The sequence below is a fragment of the Harpegnathos saltator genome, unplaced genomic scaffold, assembly GCF_003227715.2.
Source record: "Harpegnathos saltator strain DR-91 unplaced genomic scaffold, Hsal_v8.6 scaffold91, whole genome shotgun sequence".
NCBI lineage: Eukaryota > Metazoa > Arthropoda > Insecta > Hymenoptera > Formicidae > Harpegnathos > Harpegnathos saltator.
In genome coordinates, this window is record NW_020230719.1 from 16,325 (window position 1) to 42,324 (window position 26,000).

Below are 26,000 nucleotides of genomic sequence, written 5' to 3' on the forward strand. Positions count from 1 at the left end.
AAATTAACAAAAGTCAGAGCGCTATTGTAACAATATATTCTTGACATCAAATAGAATAAAAAACTCTAGTACTTTTTTTTCCGACAAATAATTAGCGAGATATCGTAAGTAATATATTATTGAGCTTGTTTTAAAAAGAGTTATAATATATTCCAAATATATAAATTCCATAGAAAAAACAAGATGTTCGTCTTGAAATATCCTTAATGTCTCTATTTGTAAAATAATCATTTCTACTATATAATGATGTTTGTATTGGACAAATACGAAATATTTTTCATATGTCTTCATACAAATGAAGCAAATGAAGCTAATGCCTTCATATAAATGAAGCTAATTTGAGCTAATGATTAAATCAGTTGCTTTATATGGATCATCTTGTACAAAAGAGTTAGCAATCTAGTTATTGTATCTATATATTATTTATAATATAGATATATGTATTGTGACGTGGCAGCCGGAAAGGCGCCCGTCCCAGGCCGACCTTTCGGCCCTTAGGCGAGACTTTCGGGGGGGGGGGATGTCGCCTTGCACTCTCCCCCGTAATAATTAGTGTCAGCAGGCGAAGCGTGCAGGTGGAACGGTCCCGCGTCCCCGAGCTCTGTGCCCCTGGACCTCCCGCGCCGCCCATCAGGACCAAAGGGACAGGTGGAGGAGAGAATAGGACAACGCTCTCAGCTGGACCGCCACCCCAGGTGAACGCAATCTTGTTGCACTACTATTATCGGTTCCGTATCGTTGTGAAAGGTTCTCGCGGCCGCTTCCGTTGTCCACAGGCCTGCAAGGATATCGCGCCGAACGGTCGGCGTTCCCGTGCTTGGCGCGTGAACGCCGACTAGACAAAGCCAGCCTAAACACGGAGACCGGGCGAGCGTGAGCAAGAGAGAGAGAGAGAGAACGAGCAAGAGAGTGAGACCGAGCACCCGTCCCGCGGATCGAAAAACAAAGATCCGCGGAAGGATTCCCGTATAGGGAGATTTACCGAGGAACGGGGAAAGACGGGTAGCACGAGACAACACCAACGACAAGAAAGCCTGTGGGGAGAGGGAAATAAAAAGAGGAGACTCCCATTGTCGCGCTCTCTAATATCGCCGACCTGCTTCCGAATATTACCGGAGAGTTATCGATTGTCGAAAAAGGAAAAGAACAAGGAGATTGGAGAAGATTGGCGTTCGCGAGTGGAGGACTCCGGACGTAGCCCCCGCCCTAGAAGGGGACGTCAGTGGCAGCGCTGCGCCAGAGAGAGAGAGTGAGGGGGAGAAAGGAGGAGGACCACGTCGCCGGGAGGTTCCCGAGTTTGTAAGACCTTCCACCTGCGTTATTATTTCGGTGTCGTGACCGTAGAGTCTCGTCCTAGTTATCGGCGTAGCGCAAAATCTCGAATTCGCGAGGGCAAAGCGGAGTGTATCGTATCGAGGGGTCGGACCGTTCCGATCCCCGAAATAATAAAACTGAAGATAGTCGAAACGCGCCTCGTCATTCTTGTGTTTTCCCGGTCGTTCCCGACTTCCGACGAACCCTTCCCGTCTACCGACTTAAATATCGAAGAGCTACCGGTCCCGTCGCCTTCGCGCGTCTCGGCCCTTTGGTGAGGTGTCGCGTAGCGTTGGTGAACGGTGTAGCCCGTTGCACCTGGCGCCCAACCTATTTCGTGAGAGCTAGGTTGACCGAAACGCGCGGACCGACGGCAGTTTGCCGACGGCGAGCGAAAATCGCGTCGCAGTATATATTTTATACACATGAGGAGAAAGAAAATTATTTTGTCATTTAAAATTTTTACTAATATAGTAAAGAAATTGTTTTATCATATGTAATTTATTATATATCACTTATATCCTGTCCTCTGATAAGTTTCTGTTGCTGTCGTCAATATCGCCCAAAAATAAATACGATATCGTCAAAACATACAATGTCGTCACAGTAGCCATTTTTCTATTCTAGGTTAATTTGTCGACATCGCTAAAGTAGACAATATATCGCTTTAATTTTAACGACTGTCGTCAAAAAAGCCAAAAGTCGTCAAACTAGCCAATCCGTACTAAAAATTGTCGTAACAAAAGCCCATTCACATATGTATAGATATATATATACGAGGGCGGTCCGATAAGTACTTAGCCTCACCGCTCGATGGCGCCACTATCGCAAGAGAAATTTACTATCGTGTAATACATTCTCGTAGACGGCTACTACTATCGTGTAGTACATTCTCGTAGACGGATTTTAGAAAAATGGAAAAAGAGCAATATCGGTCGGTGATTCGATTCTTGTTTTTGGAAGGGAAATCGAGCAGCGAAATCAAAGAGCGCTTGGATGCTGTGTACGGTGACTCTTCTCCTTCGATGGCGACCGTCAAAAATTGGTTTAACGAGTTTCAACGTGGTCGCACGTCGGTTTTTGATGAGCCACGCCCAGGTGCCCCGAAAACGGCTACCACGGAGAATAACATGATAAAAATCCACGATCTCGTGTTGGCAGACCGCCGATTGAAGGTGCGCGAGATAGCTGAGACAGTAGGCATCTCAAAAGACCGCGTGGGTCATATCCTGCATGAAATTTTGGGCATGAGAAAGCTGTCGGCGCGATGGGTGCCGCGTTTGCTCACTCCGGACAACAAGCGCAACCGTGAGACCACTTCAGAGCAGTGTTTGACGCTGTTTAAGCGCAATCCGAAGGAGTTTCTGCGTCGTTTCGTAACCGTCGACGAAACATGGATCCACTGATACACACCAGAGACCAAGGAACAGTCGAAACAGTGGACTTCACCCGGCGAACGTGCTCCGATGAAGGCAAAGACTGTCCTATCGGCCGGAAAGGTGATGGCCACCGCTTTCTGGGATTCACAAGGTGTGATCTACATCGACTACCTGGAGAAGGGCAAAACGGTCACAGGGCTGTACTATGCCGAATTATTGGGCCGATTCGACGCCGAATTGCAGAAAAAACGGCCTCATTTGGCGAAGAAAAAAGTGCTCTTCCACCATGACAACGCACCGGCTCACACCTCCGGCCTCGCCAGGGTCAAATTGGTCGAATTGGGCTACGAACTGCTGCCCCATCCACCGTATTCTCCAGATTTGGCCCCGTGCGACTTCTTTTTGTTTCCAAACTTGAAAAAGTCACTCGCCGGGCAGAAATTTGAGTCGAATGAGTAGGTCATCGCCGCCTACTTTACAGACCTCGAGAAAACGTATTTTTCAGACGGGTTAAAGAAGCTGGAGCATCGCTGGGTCAAGTGTATCGAGCTAAAAGGAGACTATGTTGAGAAATAAATCGCCACTTTTCCAAAATTTTCGTTTTTCTTTTGTAGGCTAAATACTTATCGGACCACCCTCGTACATATAGTATATATATATATATAAACTTTTTATATATAATCGATTTACAGACATAAAACAAAAACTTATGAAAACTGCAATAAATTTATTAGAAAAGAAAACATCTATATCAGAAAATATTAAATTACAATTATTAGAAATAAAACGACAAAAATTACAATTAAAAAAAGAAGAAGTAGATGTTCATAAAGATATATTACAGCAACTGGAAAATTTCAATACAACACTATTATCCTTACGAGAAGAACTCATTGGTCAATTCTTGACAACAGACATTTAAGATATTTACAATTAATAATGTAAGTAAATGTGTTACTTATTGTTGTTATTATTTGAACGTTACAAAATATTTTATTTTATAACATTTACGTTAATGTTGTTTTTAACCAAAGATGCAAAAATATATATATTTTTATTTTTATAAAAATATTCACATATACATGAAATGTTAATAATAATGTAATATATTATTTTTAACAAATATGTGTTATGAAAAATATGCGATATACGTACCTGAGTTAGTTGTAAGTATATATATATCCTAGCGAGAAATGACTCGTTGATCGATGTTGAAACAATGTCGAAGTAATGTCGATTTCAACTTTTAGACATCGATTCGACATCGTTTCGATCAACGAATCATTTCTCATTGAGTATACATTTAATTTTACGTTATGCCTAGTAAATGCATACACAAAAATTATTTAATGTAAGATGACAAAAACGGCATTTTGATTTTGTAATAAAGTTGTAAAAAGGTTACAATGTACACGTAAATATTTATTTTTATTTGTATATACATATGTATACAATAGTAATATCTTAATTTTGAACATATGTATATGTTACATGTATATGTATATGTATATGTATATGTCATTTGGAGAGGAGATATATGGCCAAAATAGCTCAGCGGATCTTTTCCGACGGAAATAGAGGAAACTCCGGTGATTAAAGCAGAGAGAAAAAAAGAGAAATCTGTGTATGTGTCGTCATTGTTCTCCGAGGGTCGCGAAATATGAACATTTGGTCGTATAATATAAAATGCAATCCGCCCTACTTGACAATGAATTCAAAGTACGTGGAGTCCGCAGGACGTAACACCAGAGTTTGCAAGTATGGTATATAATATATTATTTGAAAGAACAAATGCAGTACAATATATAAAACGAGATCAATATATTATATTACATCTCTATTTTGTAGCTTGTATTACAAATGCATGTTGTATTTTACACAATATTGCTGTAAAATAGAGATGTCTACCAGAAGAAATACATTTAGAGAATATAGATGAAGAAATGCCAGTATCATATAATGATTATGACGCTAACAATGCAGAAGAAATAAGACGAAATATTGTTGGATGACATTTTCAACAGTAATATTTCATTTCTTTATTTATATATGTGTGCGTACGTACGTGTGTATATACAGGGTGTCCCATTTAACCTGACAAATCGTAATATCTGGAAAACTACATGTCGGATAAAAAAAGTGAGTAATAAAATTTGTTCGTCTCGAAGGGGGACATCCAATGATATCAAACTCGACCTCGCATCCCACTCCCGGGGGATAGGGGTGGGGGGCAACTTTGAAATCTTAAATGGGAACCCCTTTTTTTTATTGCAGATTCGGATTCTACGCCACAAAATACGTATGTTTCATTCGAAACCTTTTTTTATTTCGTGATAGATGGCGCTGTAATCGCAAAAAATTAAATTTTCTGCAATTCTCCAGAAATGATCATTAGATTGAAAAATAAAAAATACCTGTTCAATATTTTTAAAAATATTTGTAAAAAACATAATAGCTATTCGCCCCATCCTCTCGGGGTAGGGTGGGCGGTAACGGTCAAATCTCAAATGAGAACCCACATTTTTCATTGCAGAATTAGATTTTAGGTGAAGTTTTTATGGAAACAATTTTTTTCATTCGTGATAGATAGCGTTGAATTTTTCCGAGAAACTACTTTTAGCGTTACCCAGGAACAACGACGAGGACGTGTAGTAGCTTTCTATTTCCTTCGAGGTGCTTGTTTTAGGTGAGTCCCCTCGCCTCTCACCATCGGGGTGATTTTGCATAATTAATTTGTTAGTGGCATCTCTCCATCGTCCGCGCCCATAGAACTTAAGAGACGATCATTATTAGACACTTACCTTTCTAATCAGGAGATGTGCTTAATCAATTTTTGAAGAGTGTTCCATGCCACTATCATTCTCTTCTGACTTTGCATCATGGATTATGTAACTGTGCAAGAAAAAATTGAAATGATTTTCATTTATGGCGAATGTAGGAGAAATTTTGACGATGCTGTCAATTTGTATGCTGAGCGTTTTCCTGAAAGAGTACGATCACGTTCTTCTTTCGTTAGAGTTGTTACACAGTTTTGTACTGATGGAAGTGTACAACTGAAGAAAAGAACGCGTAGAGCTACTGTTTGTGAAGAAAATAATCAAATATCAGTACTAGCTGCAGTGGCTCATAATCCACATGCGAACGTCCGAGAAATGTCGCACCAATCAAGAATTCCTCGTGTGAGTATTTGGAGAATTATGAAGTTCCATAAATTTGTAACGAGGAGTTTTACCCCCGTTACCATCGTGTGACGGCGACCACCGATCGTCACACGATCGCGAGAAATCATCGCTAAGCGCCCGGCAACACCTATGCCGCGGCAACCCGCCAGACCGCCGGGAAAGGCCGAATTCTCCGAAACGGTCGGGGAAGATCAGTCCCCCCAGAAAGGGGTAATTCGCGGAAATCGCATGCGCGACTTTCCCGGAAATCGGGGGGAACTAATCCCCCGATTATCGGCCACCGATCGTCGAGAGGAATTTAGGGTATAAAACCCGCTCTCGACGAGAGATCGAAGCAGACCGTGAGAGACAGTCAATCAGTCAGATCAGCTACCAAGGAGAGCTCCAGCGAGAATCGTGAAGAGAAGTCGACGAGAAGGCAAGGCATCCGCCGGTGAGTAAAGCTTCCACACCGTACCGAACCACCGGGAACTTTTACAAGACCCGGCAGCCGAGCCTCGTCGGCCGATCAGGCATCGCGACTTTACCGTACTTGTCCGTCTGTGTCGGCAGCAGTTAGCCACCGGCACAGAATATTTCTAAGTATCCGTTCGCGGATTTATACGTGCTCGTCCGTCTGTGTCGGCAGCAGTTAGCCACCGGCACAGAATATTTCTAAGTATCCGTTCGCGGATTTATACGTGCTCGTCCGTCTGTGTCGGCAGCAGTTAGCCACCGACACAGAATAACTCTAAGTATCTGTTTCCGAACGAACGACAGCAGTTAGCCGCCGTTCCGCGATTTCTAAGTATTCGTCCGTCTGTGTCGGCAGCAGTTAGCCACCGACATAGAATAATTTCTAAGTTCTGTTCGTGAATATACGTGCTCGACCGTCTATGTCGGCAGCAGTTAGCCACCGACACGGAAGATTTCTAAGTATCCGTTCGCGGATTTACCGTATTCGTCCGTCTGTGTCGGCAGCAATTAGCCACCGACACAGAATAACTCTAAGTATCTGTTCGCGAGATTACCGTATTCGTCCGTCTGTGTCGGCAGCAGTTAGCCACCGGCACAGAATATTTCTAAGTATCCGTTCGCGGATTTATACGTGCTCGTCCGTCTGTGTCGGCAGCAGTTAGCCACCGACACAGAATAACTCTAAGTATCTGTTTCCGAACGAACGACAGCAGTTAGCCGCCGTTCCGCGATTTCTAAGTATTCGTCCGTCTGTGTCGGCAGCAGTTAGCCACCGACATAGAATAATTTCTAAGTTCTGTTCGTGAATATACGTGCTCGACCATCTGTGTCGGCAGCAGTTAGCCACCGACACGGAAGATTTCTAAGTATCTGTTCGCGAGATTACCGTATTCGTCCGTCTGTGTCGGCAGCAGTTAGCCACCGGCACAGAATATTTCTAAGTATCCGTTCGCGGATTTATACGTGCTCGTCCGTCTGTGTCGGCAGTAGTTAGCCACCGGCACAGGATATTTCTAAGTATCTGTTCGCGGATTCATACGTGCTCGTCCGTCTGTGTCGGCAGCAGTTAGTCACCGGCACAGGATATTTCTAAGTATCTGTTCACCGATTTACAAGTGTTCGTCCGTCTGCGTCGGCAGCCGTTGGCCACCGACGAAGAATATTTCCGAAGTATCTGTTCGCGAAATCATCAGTGCTAGTCCGACTTGTGACTGTGGTGAGCTACCCGGAATAAACCGCCTCCAACTTATCCAGAGGACAGCTGGCGTAAGCGCCCTCAACAGGACTCGTGGCCGAGGACGTCGGACTGCCACGAGGCCGCGGGACATCCTTTCTGACCCCGCGGACAGGGGACCGTCCTTGCGGCTAAGCGGGGAGTCACGGGCACCGAGGAACGGGCATCGCCGACGCCACACCGGGACAGCGAGCCGACCACATACACTTATATACATATATCTATTATATAGCATCGGACGTCTTTTGAATAAACGGGGGCGCCTTGCGGGACGCACCCAACTTGTTAATACAGAAACACTGAACGCACCTTTCTTCCAAGAAGCTACCTTGAATAAGCCCTTCACCTGAGTAACGCACCGACGCGACGGCGAGCGAGGCGTCGCGGAAGCGGCGAGCCGGGCGCGACGGTGGGGCGACCGATCGCACCGAACCCCGCGGGCGTTACCATTACAAATTGAATGAAAAATGTGGGTCCTCATTTGAGATTTGAACGTTACCACCCACCCTATCCCGAGGGGATGGGGGGGAATAACTGTTATGTTTTTTAAAAATATTTTTAAAAATATTGGACAGGTATTTTTTTTATTTTTGAATCCAATGATCATTTCTGGAGAATTGCAGAAAAATCTAATTTTTTGCGATTGCAGCACCATCTATCATGAATAAAAAAAAGTTTCGGACGAAATACTTACGTATTTTGTGGCATAGAATCCGAATCTGCAATAAAATATGGGGGTTCCCATTTAAGATTTCAAAGTTGCCCCCTACCCCCACTCCCCGGGAGTGGGGTGGGAGGTCGAGTTTGATATTATTGGATGTCCCCCTTCGAGACGAATAAATTTCATTACTCACTTTTTTTATCCGATATATAGTTTTCAAGATATTACGATTTGTCAGGTTAAATGGGTATATACACACGTACTTATCATTATATGATACTGGCAATTCTTCATCTATATCCTCTAAATGTATTTCTTCTGGTGGACATCTCTATTTTACAGCAATATTGTGTAAAATACAACATGCGTTTGTAATACAAGCTACAAAATGGAGATGTAATATAATATATTGATCTCGTTTTATATATTGTACTGCATTTGTTCTTTCAAATAATATATTGTATACCATACCTGTATATATTGTATACCTGCAAACTCTGGTGTTACGTCCTGCGAACTCCACGTACTTTGAATTCATTGTCAAGTAGGGCGGATTGCATTTTATATTATACGACCAAATGTTCATATTTCGCGACCCTCGGAGAACAGTGACGACACATACACAGATTTCTCCTTTTTTCTCTCTGCTTTAATCACCGGAGTTTCTTCTATTTCCGTCGGAAAAGATCCGCTGAGCTATTTTGGCCATATATCTCCTCTCCAAATAACCTTAAATAACTTCCTGTTCGGAGCAATAACATTCTTTGAAGACGGACCGACCAGACAATCTTTCATGCTGTTATATGATATTACTAATCTTTGATCTTCGGAAACTCATGCGTTTGCCACGTTATTCGTAAATTTTTATCACGCACAATCTCTGACTAACCCTAGCGGAACCTTGAAGTCTTTTACTGCCATAGATATCCGATCCTTTATCATATTTATTTTAGGTCTCTCTAAGAATCCCACTAAAACCTCACCTCCGAAAAGTTTTGCAACAAAATCCTACACCCATATTTGCACATAAACTTTGGAGCCTGACGCAACTTCCAAAACCCCACCCTCTCGACCGAGGTGACGTTTTTAGTAAAATGAAAAGGCTATGCCACTTCTACTTCTCCTCTCGACCGACCCGCAGCCAGGACAGAGTCTTCTCTCCAACATCCCTTCAAGGCCTCTTAATAGCCAAGCCTACTAGTGAGGCAGATCAGAGTTCTTCAGTTGTTAATTATTCTGTGCAACGATCTCGTACGTTCTTGGGACATTGTGAGCGATCCTGCTGAAACCAGTTTCCTGTTCTTGGTGCAAAACTTGCGTCCATCCTCACAGACACGTAACAATTACACTTTTCATTGTCGATTAACATCATAGAACCAGCAGTAAGTTATTTATACTTTTTTTTGCCTGAGTGACCCCTGTCTTTTCATTTTCTTCTTTTCTTCTCTCTCTTTTCTTTTCCTTTCCTTTGCTTCCCTTTTTCTAGTCCCTTGGCATTCCGCCTTAATTATTAAATCAGGTGCCAGTGGCCAATCTTTTCGATCACAGTCGGACATAACGAACACGGAATTTTGCTCAGACCGCGATTGTTTATACATATATGTATACGTACACATTATAAAAGCTTATAAATTTTATTTCATTGTGAACATCCGCCTAATTACTAATGAAACAAGTTGTTTGTAATTGTAAGCCAATCACGTTTTCCAAATAATTATTCTCAACCAAAAAATTCTCCCTTCCCTCAACCGTCGCTCACGGTCCTATCCCAGGTAAAAGGATTCAGTTCCTTGATCTAAATAAAGGACCACCGACGTACGTCCGCGCCAGATAAAGAGGTCATTCCGATTCTTGATCTGCACCGCAGACTTGCGAGTACGTCGGAGCTTGCGAAAGCAAGCGTCAAGTTGCGTTCCTCCTCCAGGACGTAACACTGGTTTATAATGCAATGCTCTTTCTTTTCTTAAACATCGCCATCGTCCTTTTAAGATTCCTATGCGTCTTTCTACTACTGATCGTGCTTGAATTATATGACTAGTGTGGCGTACCGCCACGCGGCCCTGAGCCGCAGAGTAAGCGCTGCGTCCCTGCGAGGTACGCACGGCAGTCGCGCGTGATAACGCGCGCCCCGGCACGCGCCACGGCAAGCGAGTCTACCACGTCGCACGCACAGTGCGCGTGATTAGCTCGCGTACCGCAAGGATCAGACGATAGGTGTCGAACGAAGACACGATTCGCGATTTCAATAATCAGCAAGGACGACGATATAAGGGGTTACTGCGAGCAGGATCACCATTCCATTTCCAGCGCTCGAGAAATATTCGAAGCGAACGCTGGAATTTTAGCGAATACGCTAGCTTTAGCCTTCTCGAAAAGAGCAAGCTATTTTTTGGAAACTACATGCTGCGAAAGCGTACCCGGCCGTTGCCACCGACCACTCCGTAGAACTGTTACAGGGTGGTCACCCCGGTCAGTCGCCACACCGCCAGTAGCCGTACCTCGCCTCCCGATAGCCCAAGCCACGGGACCACAGCGAGCGAGTAAGCGCCCGAACAACAGCCTATCCGCAGCAGTCGTCATATCCGCCAGGCCAGCCGCCGTCGCTAGATCGCCTCGTCACACAGACGACGCAGAGACGCCGACCAGCCCGGAAAAGGACGGTTACGAACCTCGCAGCGGGATCAGCCTTCGGACCTGACGGTTAAGACCGATCGACCTGCCCGAGCGAGCGCTCACTCGTCCACCGGCGCACTACTTAGTGGCGGGAGACCAGCGTCTCGAGCGGTGGAAAACCTCTCCGCGACTACGGAGTTTGCCGCCTAGCTTGTGAGGACGCTGAGTAGCGGGTGCTACTACGCAGACAACTCCTCCGGCCCTAGCGCATAGGGGTATCTCACCAGGGACTCCGACAGGGCCCCCACAGCGTTGGAGCGACTCGAGCGACCAGGAGCATCTGCCAGAACTCCCGCGCTATGGGCCTATCTCAGTGACCCTAACGCAGCCACACCTTGCATATTATGAACGATATTATAAATAGTGTATATAATAAAGCGGTATAAGAATATAAACGACTGTACTCCTCCTAATCATCAAGTTGTAGGCTAAGATCCCTACAAATTACTAGTATATCTAGCTTCTGGTGATTCTACTGGTGGATTTATGAAAGGTTTTAAAAGGAACGGCATGAGCGGGTATGCAGTATCACCCAGATATGTATATTAAAATATATGATGTTCTATATAATAATTAGTCTGTTTTTTTTAACTAAACTGGCAGCACTAGTTAAAGAAATTTACACACACTGAAGTCTGAGAATCTTTTATATACGCTTCATATACTTCAATGTATATGTGTATTTCTTGAATTCTTGCAGCCAATTCAGCTACAAAAAACAAAAGAAATGAAATGTAATAAACTAATTACATCATAACGTTTTTAGTTTGTAATTTTTATTTTAAATTATAATTAACATTATATTGTTACGCTCCCGTATGTACGCCTTGCTGAACATGGAACGTATCGGCGCTCACCTTAGCAACCGTTGTTACAGTTGTTGTTGTTGATAGGAAGGGCAACTTTCTGTGGAGCGATCGAGCGGTTCGGTCGAATTACGTTGAGAGTTTCCTCTGAATAATTGGTCTCGTTTGTAAGCCTTGTACAAAGCTTTGTTTATATTAAAGAGTTCTTGTTATTTGTTCATGGGAGTGTTGCTTACTATTTACGCGGGTGATCGTGAGTGAGAGGAAAACGACGCTTGAGCGTAACAATATTATATTCAAATATAGAAACAATATAGATATAAAAATTAAAATAAACAATAGCATATCATACCTATAAGACATGATCCTTTTTCGCCTAATTCATGCTATCTTTGTAAATGATCAAATAAACGTGAAGAACGAAAAACTCTGGAATCATGTGTTCTTCCTCCATATATTGCATTGACTGATAATATTTCGGTATTATATGAAGAGACCTAAAAAACGAATATACATTTCGCAAACAAAAATTATCACTTTAAATTATAATATGAGCCAATAAGAGCAATATATCAATTATATATCAATCTTTGAGTTAGTGTCACAAATAGGAAGAAACAGAAAGCTCTCTCTTTGTGTGTTTGATGCCAGTCAAATTATAAAAAAAATTTACTTACACCACTTTTGTTCTTAATGGCTCATATCATACTTATTATCGTAAATTGTTCCGTTGTAATTTTTGTATTTTATACTTACGATCATAACATTTAGGGAATGATACAATTTCCTATTAATAAATGAATGCTCTTTTTCGGTTTCTGGGGGAAAGATGGCAACATGACTTCTATCTATTGCTCCAATGACTCCTGGAAATCCTGTGTTAAAAAAAAATCTAAAAGTGTAGTAATACCAATTTTACAAGTATTTCATAAAATGTAGATATTGTAGTAAGTTTTATTTATATAAGTATTATTATTTATGTTCTTATATACAAACTCTTTTTTAATCCGTTGTTTTCTTTCTTCTTCTGTGGGAAATTTAATCCAGCGTTCCATTATTCTATTAAGTGCATTCACTGTTGCATAAATTGAAACAGAGATTGATGTTTGACACATACATGAAAGGAAATCTTGTCCATCTTTTCTTTGGTAGGAACCAGATGATAAGAAATGTAGAGTTGCAAATATCTAAAAAAATTTTATGGAATTGAAAAAATATATAAATATATGCACAAAATAGAAGAAAGAATAAGAGACCCAGATAGCCAAACCTGCGCGAGCAGATTTCGAACAAAGCCTGCTATCATAGTTTGGTGGCAAACAGGCAACAAATTTAACGCAGAATCTGTTATATCAAATTATGCCGCCAATCTGCGGTCAATATGTGCCAGATCCTGTTGTAAGATATTTGACGGCAGATTTGTAGCAAAAACCGCGCAAGACTTGCAGTAATTTGACGGCAGATTGGCGGCAGAAACTGAGCAAACTCTACGCGTAGACTCTACGTGTAGTTTGGCAGCACCTGCGCGGTTTCTGCCGACAATCTGCTCGCACGGCCTGTCATACAGGTCCTGTCGACAAAACACGAGCCTAATGAGGACACAGATGGCTATGGTTTTGATGTGGAGATCTGATCGAAACTGGCGTCAATCTGCGCGCATTCTGCTAGCATTTTGCTTACTGGGGAGAGAATGTAAAAAAAGTTTAATTACTTGTATATGTTGAGGTATTACTGTACTTCTTCTTTTAAGTGGCATATGAGGAAGTAATTATTCTATTAATTCCATTATAGCAGGTTTAGATAACCTAATATATAAAAGAAACACAAGTATAATACAGGGTTTTTCAATTGGTGCGGGTCGATGTTGGCAGCCTGTGGCGGCCATGCTGTTTTGGCGGCGTCTGTCTAACCTGTTGTTTATTATTCAGTCACTGATGCCAAATCACCATGACAAGTTACACGATTGAGCAGCACGTCCAAATGATAAAACTTTATTATCAAAATGAGTGTTCGTTAGTGCAAACGTTGCGCGCGTTGTGCCCATTTTACGGCAGACGCGGTGGCCCTTCAAAGTCGACTCTCCAACGTTTGGTGGCCAAATTCGAGATGACCAGTTCGGTAAACGATCAGCCAAAACCCGTACGTCAAAGGAACGCCAGTTCGGCCGAGAACATCTCCGCTGTAAGTGGAAGTGTACAGGAGAACCCGAGGCAGTCAATTCCTCGCCGTGCACAAGAACTCGGCCTTTCGCAGACTTCAACTTGGCGAATTTTGCGTCGAGAATTGGGCCTGCACCCGTACAAGATCCAACTGGCCCAGGAGCTCAAAGTTAATGACCATGGACAACGCCGTTTGTTCGCTGACTGGGCTTCGGAGCATTTGGAAGAGGACCCCAATTTTGGCCGAAAAATCATCTTTAGCGACGAGGCTCATTTTTGGATGAATGGCTATGTTAACAAGCATAATTGCCGTATATGGCACGACGCCAACCCACACGAGGTTCAACAGGTAGCAATGTATCCACAAAAAATTACTGTTTGGTGCAGATTTTGGGCCGGCGGCGTCATTGGTCCGTACTTTTTCGAAAACGACGTTGGTGAGGCCATCATCGTCAATGGCGAGCGCTACAGAACAATGATAACCAATTTCTCTTGGCCCAAATTGAACGATATGGACGTGGACGACATGTGGTTCCAGCAGGACGGCGCTACGTGCCACACAGCGGACGCCACGATGGACATTCTGCATGAACGATTTGAGGGTATGGTTATCTCTCGCAGAGGTGACGTGAATTGGCCACCAAGATCGTGCAATTTGACCCCGCTAGACTTTTTCTTGTGGGGTTTTCTGAAGTCGCAGGTCTATGCCAATAAGCCGCAATCGACCGATGCCCTTAGTCAACATAACCCAGGCCATCACTCAAATTCAGCCGGATCTATGCGGCAGAATAATTGAAAATTGGACCACTCGGATCCGTGCCACCGTGAGAAGCCGCGGCGGACATTTGAACGATGTTATATTCCACACATAATGGCATACATGGGCCTTTCAAATGAAAAAAGAATTTCGTTAATACCTCACACACAGCTTGTTTTATTCCATTGCGATCCGCCCTTATTGAAAAACCCTTTACATGATGTAATTATATGTATATAACTATTTACATAATATGCAAAAATTCTTACCTATATAATTTTTTAAATGTATTTTCATCTATATCAAAAGGATTTTGTGCATCTCGTAATTTTTTTCTTGTTATATTTAAATTTTGTTGTCTCTTTTTAACTTCATCATCGTAATTCAATAAAATTATATATTCCATTTTACACTTTTATTTTTCATATGTATCTTTTTTTTATGTTGAGGAATCTAACTTTTACCTCATACTTCATTTCACTTATAAACATTATATATGAATATGCGTGCTTTCCAGCAAGAGATACTGTTATACACAAAGGTATTTTGTGGGCCATATATTGGCTGCGTTCCGATATTCACTGCCAGTACTGAATATACATAGTTTGTGTCACGTACCATAGATACTATAGATTTTCAATACTGTCAGTGAATATCGAAATGCAACCACATCTCGAATGATATTTTAGGCTGCATTCCTTTATTTACTGCAAGTACTGTCAGTACTGCCAACAGCGTTCCGAAATAGGTTGCAGTGCACTGCGAAAGCACTTCTATAAACCTATGACGTCACTGATTTTAATGTCACTTCCTGTTGCGACTACTGCAGCCGAAGAGGTAAAGCAGTTGCAGTGCAAAATGGCTATCTACATTGAAATAACCTTACTTGATAGTGAGACTAATAAAACATACACAATGAATGTCAGTTTAAAGGATGCTGAAGAGCTTATAATGGTAAGGATTAATTTTTTTAGTTGAACTTTGTGCTAAATTAAATTTTTGTAATATTACAGACTTTCGTTCACTCATATTAATATTTCTTATTACTTAATTGTTATTTATTTTAGAATAGAATATATATAATGTAACAAAAATGTATACATTTATAAAATTTGTAATATTTTATAAAATTTGAGATTTTATTATGTATGTGTTTTTATTACAGATTTAGAATTTGCAACAACGTTATTAGAAAAAGCAAAATGCCATGGTAAAAAGAAAACTAACGTTACACTACAAATTCTTTTCACAATAAGTTTTTAATATTAAGTTTGATATTCTGTCTATACCCAGATAGCAAATTGCCTGTGAGTTTACTGTTATTTTGTCAAAGTCAATTTAGACAAACTAAGAGACAGATGAGACAATATTATACGTGTAGTTTTGAACTCACATGAATACCAATTGTAATGACAGCAAATTGATGACAAATTGATGGCAATAAGAGATGAACATAATTCTACATATTTTGTTGCCGTCATCTTGTCATCATGATGCTGACAACATAAGTACTCATGTTGTTGAATTAGTAACGCCTTATATTTCAGTGTTGACAAATGTATAGCAAATATAAAGTAAAACGTGCTGTGCATTAGTTTGCACAAAATGTTCAATCACTCTTTGTCATCGGGGAAAATTCTTTTCAATTTTTAGACTATTCTAGCTGTATTTTAGGAAGCCAAACCAACAAAATTTATCATGATACAAGTCATAAAACCTCAGAGTTAGATGCAAACAAAGAAAATGATAATAGTAAAGATAAAAGTAAGTTAATATAAATATTAGAATTATTTAAAGAAATTTAATAAGAAATATCAGTAACATTTTTCTTGTAATATATAGAACAACATATTTGGTCTAAAGAAGAAACATTGCTTCTAATGGACATATACAGGGTAGGTGGTTATAAGTTTACAATCTGAAGTGTACAGGTAGATTACATTAAGACAAACATAAAAGTCCCATACCGTTTACCGAGATTCGCAATAATTATCGAGTTATTAATGACAGAAATCTTGAAGAGTGGGAGCGCGCCGGCATAGATGATTGGAGAAACGTTAAACCTGCTCAGGCTACGGCGCGGCTCACTCGGCCCAGCAACTGTGGGCGGCGTGCGGCGAGACGTAATTCCGACGAGATAAAACAACGAATAGCGGCGCGTTGTCCTTCTCCTCGTCTTCCCGCTATGTCGGCGCGCTTCTACTCCTCAGATTTTTGTCATTAATAACTCGATAATTATTGCGAATCTTGCAACATGGTATGGGACTTTTATGTTGATCTTAACCCAATCTACCTTCACACTTCGGGTTGGCAGCTTATAACCGGCCACCCTATAAATGCGCGTTTTCGTCACACGTTCTCTTCGCGGAGATGATTAACGGCTATCCTTTCCACACCACCTACCGGTAGATATAGCGCGTTTTTTTTATAGTGGTATCCCCAGGAGGCCTAATCCACTGTACATTAATGTATTAATGTAAAAACTGCTCGAAGTGCCATCCTTCTTCTCGCATACAAAATTTGGCTCGTTTAATATCGCGTTTAATATCTTCGTTTAATATCGCGCGTTGCTCGGTGCGTCATTTCCGGCGTGATAGTATTGAAGGCCGCGACAATTGCCTCACGTACTTCTTGTTCTGTACCATCACGCCGCTGTTCGATTAAATTCTTAACGTGACCCCATAAGAAATAATCGAGCACATTAAGGTCAGGAGATCGCGGCGGCCAGGTGATCGGACCACCTCGACCTATCCACCTTTCCAGGAAACGCGTATCTAATATATTTCGCACTTGCCGGCTAAAGTGCGCAGGAGCTCCATCATATTGAAAGATCAACTCCGCTCATGCCTGTAGAGGGACGTCCTCGAGTAGCCCTGGGAGTTGATTTTTGATAAAATCGGCGTAAATCTCGCCATTAAGCCGAGGTGACAAAAACTACAGACCGATCTGAAAATTATGAAATATTAGAAAATCATTGCGAGAAAGAAGTTTCTTCAATGATACTCACCACTCGGTCCGCAATTACTCCGGCCCAAACATTAATACTCCAGCGGTACTGGAACGCGCCTTCTCGAACGGCGTGTGGATTTTCCTCCTGCCACAATAGGAAAATCCATACGCCGTTCAAGAAGGCGCGTTCCAGTACCGCTGGAGTATTAATGTTTGGGCCGGAGTAATTGCGGACCGAGTGGTGAGTATCATTCGATTGAAGAAACTTCTTTCTCGCAATGATTTTCTAATATTTCATAATTTTCAGATCGGTCCGTACTTTTTGCCACCTCGGCTTAATGGCGAGATTTACTTCGATTTTATCAAAAATCAACTCCCAGGGCTACTCGAGGACGTCCCTCTACAGGCACGAGCGGAGTTGATCTTTCAACATGATGGAGCTCCTGCGCACTTTAGCCGGCAAGTGCGAGATATATTAGATACGCGTTTCCCGGAGAGGTGGATAGGTCGAGGTGGTCCGATCACCTGGCCGCCGCGATCTCCTGACCTTAATGTGCTCGATTATCTCTTATGGGGTCACGTTAAGAATTTAATCGAACAGCGGCGTGATGGTACAGAACAAGAAGTACGTGAGGCAATTGTCGCGGCCTTCAATACTATCACGCCGAAAATGACGCACCGAGCAACGCGCGATATTAAACGAAGATATTAAACGCGATATTAAACGAGCCAAATTTTGTATGCGAGAAGAAGGACGGCACTTCGAGCAGTTTTTACATTAATACATTAATGTACAGTGGATTAGGCCTCCTGGGGATACCACTATAAAAAAAATGCGCCATACTATCTACCGGTAGGTGGTGTGGAAAGGATAGCCGTTAATCATCTCCGCGAGGAGAACGCGTGACGAAAACGCGCATTTATAGGGTGGCCGGTTATAAGCTGCCAACCCGAAGTGTGAAGGTAGATTGGGTTAAGATAAACATAAAAGTCCCATACCGTGTTGCAAGATTCGCAATAATTATCGAGTTATTAATGACAAAAATCTGAGGAGTAGAAGCGCGCCGACATAGCGGGAAGACGAGGGGAAGGACAACGCGCCGCTATTCGTTGTTTTATCTCGTCGGAATTACGTCTCACTGCACGCCGCCCACAGTTGCTGGGCCGAGTGGGCCGCGCCGTAGCCTGAGCAGCTTTAACGTTTCTCCAATCATCTATACCGGCGCGCTCCCACTCTTCAAGATTTCTGTCATTAATAACTCGATAATTATTGCGAATCTCGGTAAACGGTATGGGACTTTTATGTTTGTCTTAATGTAATCTACCTGTACACTTCAGATTGTAAACTTATAACCACCCACCCTGTATACATCCAAAGAAAAAAATTTAATAGTGGCAAAAATACAGTGAAACATTGTTGAATGTTTCTGAGGAAGAATGTTTCTAAGGAAATGAAGAAAATGGGGCATGACATAAGTGGTAAAAAATGTTGCATCAAATTTCAGGCAATGAAAAGGACGTACAAAGTAATAAAGGACCACAATCAACAGTCAGGAAACAACACAAGGAAATGGGAATATTTTGAAATAAATATTTTTTGACTTCCTATATTATTATACATGATTTTGCATTAGTATTATATTACATTGTAGTATTATATTATTGTATTATTATTAATATTTTCACTCTACATGATATTTAATGATATTTGTGATTATGTATTTTAGATGATGGATAACATATTTATTAAGAAGCCGTGGGCAGAACCTTTAGTAGTCGCTGGTACAAGTGTTAGCAATTCTGACAGTTGTCCAATATCAGAATCTTCAATAGAAGAAAATCTTAAAAGTTGTTCAGGTAACCTACATATACAGGATATTTGATGATAAATGTCGAAAACCATAGTATACATGCAAGTTAAGATGTTCTGAATAAAAAAGTCTTTTACCATTTAGCATATTTATATATTATTTCTTGCGATTAGTCACATATATGAATACATACATGAATATTCTTGCGTATAGTCACATAAATTTTTAAGTTATTAATTATAACAACTTTTATATACACACATGCCATTTTCAATAATTAATAATACACAAAGACATGTGTATGTATAAAAATATGTAAATTTTTAATTATAATTTAATTATAGGGATGAAAAGAAAAGTAACTTTGGACATTTACTTAGAAAAATTGTTAGAAGAAAAAAGATTGAAACGAGAAGCAGAAAAGCATAAAGAGAAAATGGAGCAATTAGATAATATTAAAAATTTGTTACAAAGTCTTATTAAAAAATAATAAGTTTAATATATTTCCTTTTATTTTATTTGTTACATGTTTTATAATGTTTATTAATGTTCTGTTTAGTACTATAGTTTCAGTATTATAGATTACAAGAAGTTATTTTTTTTTTTAGAAATAAATATCTTGTTTGGAGTTCTCTGTGAAAATAAGATTTCCTTTCATAAGATAAAAGTGAAAATTTTATTATTATATGAATATTTTATTAAAACATTATGTGCAGTATTTTCCTTATATTAAGCATTTTTGTCAAGTATTTGTAACAACACATTGATTATAAGGCTCATTGTAAGACTGTTAAATATATATATTTTTTTACATAAAGCAACGTGTGTGCAGGGAAAATCGTTTATAAAACTGATCAAATGTAGTCAATATATGTGTAATAAATAAATGTATAACTAAACCGAATAGTAATTCTTATTTTTTATTTTGCAGAATATGAAACCATTTTAGGAATACATAATATTAAATTAAATTATTCATATATAAAAAAGTAATCTAATTTAATATATTTATATATTATAATATGTTTACACATACACACACATACACACAACAGATACAAATATTATAGATTATAATAGATAAAAACAACTTCTCATGTGTGTAAATACATATATAGCAAATTTTTTTATTCCAAGAATAAATGAGGATTCATCAATGAATAGGCAATAACATTTCATTTTTGAATACCTTCTTCTCTATTTTGAATATCTATTATATTCTGATTACGTACATATTGTGCCTCATTTATTACTATTGGAATATCAATAATATCATCGTGTAATAAACAAATATTATGTAGAATACAACATGCCACTATATATTTCGGTATTAAATCGGTTCTTGTCATTGGTAACTTATCTGTTATAGTATACTTCGTCCTTTTAAAAGACCTAGTGATCTTTCGATAATCATACGCGCAGAAGAATGTACGCGATTGTAATTTTTTCAGTCTCAGTTAAGTGCCCATTGTCACAAAACGGAACTATAATATATTTTTGTATGCTATATGCAGCATCTCCCAATAGGTGGCTATCTTCCGGAAAGTTATCTTCTGTGCACATATCTTGAAAACGTGATAATTTAAAAACTCTCATGTCATGAATGGAACCTACTCCGGTGTAACAATGTACAAATTTTAATGTAGAATCACATATAACCTGAAAAAATATTACCTTCTTCATATTGCGTAGTATTAAAAGAATTTTATACTTGCGCAAAAAATGTCTGTTTTTTGCACTTTTGACGTTTAAACTACAATAACACATCTTCTAATATGTATTTTAACTTTGCAAAAACATTTTGAAATCCGTGCAGCCGAAACAAAATAGTACGTGTCCAAAAATATACATTTTTGCACTAGCATAAGATTTTCTTAAGAAATTTTCAATTTTTTAATTTATTTAACATGAGTTCCTATATACATATATGTCAAGTATACAGGGTGCACGATTTATCTGAAGACATTGAAATATCTCGAGAACTATGCATTGGATAAAAGAAAGTGGTTAATGAAAGTTGTTAGTCTCGAAGGGGGACATCCAATGATACCAAACTCTACCTCCCACCCTACCCCCTGGGGGTGGGAATTGGGGGCAACTTTGAAATCTTAAATGGAAACCCCCATTTTTTATTACAGATACGGATTCTATGCTACAAAATACGTAAATTTTGTCCGAAAAATTTTTTTTTATTCGTGAGAGATGGCGCTGTAATCGCAAAAAATTATATTTTCCGCAATTCTCCAGAAATGACCATTGGATTGAGAAATAAAAAATACCTGTTCAATATTTTTAAAGAACATAATAAAAGTTATTCCCCCTCCCATCCTCGGGGTAGGGTGGGTGATAATGTTCAAATCTCAAATGGGGACCCACATTTGGGGACCGCATTGGGACCGCATTGCACTGCCTTTTATAATAAGCCGCAGTTCGCCATAGACCCACAGTGGCGCGTCGAGCAGTTCCCTCTTCGATTCGGGTTCCCATTTGAGATTTGAACGTTATCACCCACCCTACCCCGAAAGGATGGGGGGAATAACTTTTATTATGTTCTTTAAAAGTATTGAACAGGTATTTTTTATTTCTCAATCCAATGATCATTTTGGAGAATTGCGGAAAATGTAATTTTTTGCGATTACAGCGCCATCTATCACGAAAAAAAAAAAGTTTCGGATAAAATTTACGTATTTGTGGCGTAGAATCGGTATCTGCAATAAAAAATGGGGGTTTCCATTTAAGATTTCAAAGTTGCCCCCAACCCCCACCCCCAGGGGATGGGGTGGGAGGTCGAGTTTGGTATCATTGGATGTCCCCCTTCGAGACTAACAACTTTTATTAACCACTTTTTTTATCCAATGCATAGTTCTCGAGATATTTCAATGTCTTCAGATAAATCGTGCACCCTGTATATACAAGGTGAATCATTTAACCTGGAATTTTATAATATCTCGAAAAATACGCATCGTACAGAAAAATTTGCCGAATCGAAACTTTAATATCTCCGAGGGGGCCATCCGCTAGTACTAAATTACGCCCACCCTCACACCCCCTGTGGACGGGGCGGGCGGCAAATTTGAAATCTTAAATAGGAACCCCAAATTTTATCGCAGATTCGGATTCTACGTCGAAAGCTACGTACGATTTGTTCGAAAAAATTTTTTCGATTCGCAACAGATGGCGCTGTAATCGCAAGAAATAGAACAGAAATCAAAAGAATAAAAAAACAGAGAAGCACGTATTTAGTATTTTTCGACGGGCTATTCAATTATGTTACGGTTGCCCCCCCTCCACCTCCTGTGGGTGGGGTGGTTGGTTAATAAACTACTTTTAGCGTAACCCAGGAACAACTTTCGGGGTGCTTGATTAACGTGAGTCCCCTTGCCTCTCGCTGTTCAAGTAAATGCTCGAAATGGTAACCTTGAACTTCAATACAATTGTCGATCCGCGTTTGAAATGATTGTACACAACTGAGAAGTACGTCTCTAGTAATGGGCACAAGCATTCCTGATTCGTTCAATCATTTTCTCACGAGTTGTTATGAGAATTACTGTACATTAGTTGTAGAAAGTAATATTTATACCTAATAAAGATTAACAAGGAACAATTTACTTTGTTACACAATGTGAAAATGGATGTATTAACCTTACAAGAGAAAATTGAAATGGTTCTTGTTTATGGAGAATCTGGCAGAAATCTTGATAATGCTGTCAACCTTTATGTTCAGCGTTTTCCGGACAGGCCGCGATCACGAACTTCGTTTTTCTGTACTGTCAAACAATTTACTGCCGAAGGAAGTGTTCAACCTAAAAAAAGGATCCGTCGAAAAACAGTAACTGGAGAAGATAATGCAATTGCTGTATTAGCCGCAGTGTCTTATAATCCCCATGTCAGTACACGAGAAATAGCTCGCGATTGCGGAATATCCCAAAGCAGTGTTTTGAGAATTTTAAAGCACTATAAATATCATCCTTACCACGTATCTTTGCACCAAGATCTTCATGACGTTGATTTCGAAAATCGCTTAACCTTTTGTCAGTGGGCACGGGAACAAATACAAATGAATCGTAATTTCTTTCGTTGGGTATTATTTTCTGACGAAACTACTAAATACGTACTAAATACGTGCTTCTCTGTTTTTTGATTCTTTTGATTTCTGTTCCATTTCTTGCGATTACAGCGCCATCTGTCGCGAATCGAAAAAATTTTTTCGGACAAATCGTACGTAGCTTTCGACGTAGAATCCTAATCTGCGATAAAAAATTGGGGTTCCTATTTAAGATTTCAAATTTGCCGCCCGCTCCGCCCACAAGGGGTGTGGGGGTGGGCGTAATTTAGTACTAACGGATGCCCCCTCGGAGATATTAAAGTTTCGATTCGGCAAATTTATCTGTATGATGCGTATTTTTCAAGATATTACAAAATTACAGGTTAAATGATTCACCCTGTATATACAGGTTGTTTGATAGCTGATCATGCAGACGAAAGTTGGAGATAGATTGGGTGTAGCCGAGAAGAAAAGTCATGTACCATAATGTCAAATTGGCAATAGTTATCGAGTTATTAATTAAAACATGTGAGCCAACGAGCGCGTAGAGAACGGAGGGCGACCGCAGTAAGCACATAGACATTTGATACAGGCGGAGTCAGCGAGTGGCGGTAGGCGAGCGCGCGCGGCGAGGGGCAACGTAAACAACAAGAGGCGAACGCGCGCGACGAGGAGCGAGCGAGCGCGAACGACGAGGAGCGAGCGAGCGCAAGCGACAAGAGGCGAACGAGCGCGACGAAGAGCGAGCGAGCGCGAACGATGAGCAGCGAGCGAGCTATAAGGAAAAAGCTGTAAAGAAAAAGCTCGCTCGCTCCTCATCGCGCGCGATCGCCTCTTGTCGCTTACGTTGCCTCTCGCCGCGCGCGCTTGCCTACCGCCACTCACTGACTCTGCCTGTATCAAATGTCTACGTGCTTACTGCGACCGCCCTCCACTCTCTACGCGCTCGTTGGCTCACATGTTTTAATTAATAACTTGGTAACTATTGCCAATTTGACATTATGGTACATGACTTTTCTTCTCGGCTACACCCAATCTATCTCCAACTTTCGTCTGCATGATCAGCTATCAAACACCCTGTATATACTTCTGTACTTGTAACTGTACTGAATGGTATCCTTTCCTATTTACATAACACTCGGGATTAATTTTAGGAGCTGCAATATGTATGTGCGTTCCGTCAATTGCACCTATTACCTTTGCAAAACATATTTCCTTTTTATACATTCCTATGTTGCTTTTGCTTCCTCTAGTAATGACCATTTTATGAATGTATGTAGATGGTAATATAAAGCAAATACAATTTTTTGAACAGTTCTCCAACCTGTTGCTTTTCTAATGCCAAATCTATCACTTATACATCTGTAAAAAAATATTCTACAATATATCTAATTTTTCTTAACATATACATAATAATTTACATGTTTCAAGAAAATTTTAAAAATATTGATAGGAAAATATGCATATATTTTATATTTCTTTTTATTACACTAGAAATTATTAAGTATTACCTATATGAATTAGGTGTCGCCATAATCCAAATTGTCATTAACAACTGTTTTCCGGGAGATATTGGTAAACGTCCAGATGCATCTGAATATTTATTCAGATGAGGAGTTAACAACTCCAGCGAAAATATAAATGTAGTACGTGTCATCCTACACATATTAATAATTGATCTAAGATATTAAATACTTAGAGATCATTATACACTTAATTATAAACTAGATACATATATTTGTTTCGACAAATTTAGTAAAGTCTATAAATATAATACAATTACAAAAAAAATTATTTTCTTTTTAAGACATCATAAATTTTATCAATTAATATTTGTTTTGTTTCATAAATAATTTTATACAAACGTAATCTCAGATAGCACAAAGAGTTCAAAAAGAATTCATTTGTATGTCAGTAATTCTTAGTTTATTCTTAGATATAAAAAAAATTCTTTTAGTATCTGACAATGAACTTAGAAGTACTGACATACGAATGAATTCTTTTTAAACTGTTTATGCTACGTGAGAATTTCACATTAATGTTAAATTATATAGGTTTTTGTACTTATACTTTACAACTTATCGAAAATGTATTTTGAAGTCCATATCCGAGTATGATGATACGATATTTTCTACATAACTTTTGCATTTTATTCCAAGTATCCGAGGTTGCATAACTAGTTTTTGCAAAATTTCTGTATTACTATCACTATCACTTGATTTACTCTCATTAATGTCTATGAGCATAGTTGCAATAAATGCAACTATATTATTGTTAGATGTTACATTCATTGCTTACGAAATGTAACAGTGAACGTAGCACACATGAATAGCTGCACGAAACGTACTGTGATGCGTTCCGATTTGTAACATCGCAACACCTCGACAGTTCTCGAAGTCAAAACGGAACGCTGCTAGCAGTGTACTTTCGTGACGTCATAGCGTCAGTACTTGCAGTAAATAAAGGAACGCAGTCTTAGATAATATATAGGTAATAAAACGCTTTTGTGTAACACAGTGTTCCTTGCTGGAAAGCAAAGATATGATATAGCGAAGCAAACTAGTGAAAAACACT

The 26,000-nt window shown here is 39.9% G+C and overlaps 1 long non-coding RNA gene and 1 pseudogene across 1 annotated transcript; one reads left to right on the forward strand and one right to left on the reverse strand.

Annotated features, from left to right (window-relative positions):
• Nucleotides 1-12,091: 12,091 nt before the first annotated feature.
• LOC112590573 (putative nuclease HARBI1) lies at nucleotides 12,092-15,027 on the reverse strand (annotated as a pseudogene).
• Nucleotides 15,028-15,414: 387 nt separating this feature from the next.
• On the forward strand, nucleotides 15,415-16,378 carry LOC105184886 (uncharacterized). The gene is made up of 3 exons (XR_849915.3): nucleotides 15,415-15,458; nucleotides 15,787-15,831; nucleotides 16,296-16,378. It is a non-coding gene; the product is annotated as an uncharacterized LOC105184886 (long non-coding RNA).
• Nucleotides 16,379-26,000: the final 9,622 nt, after the last annotated feature.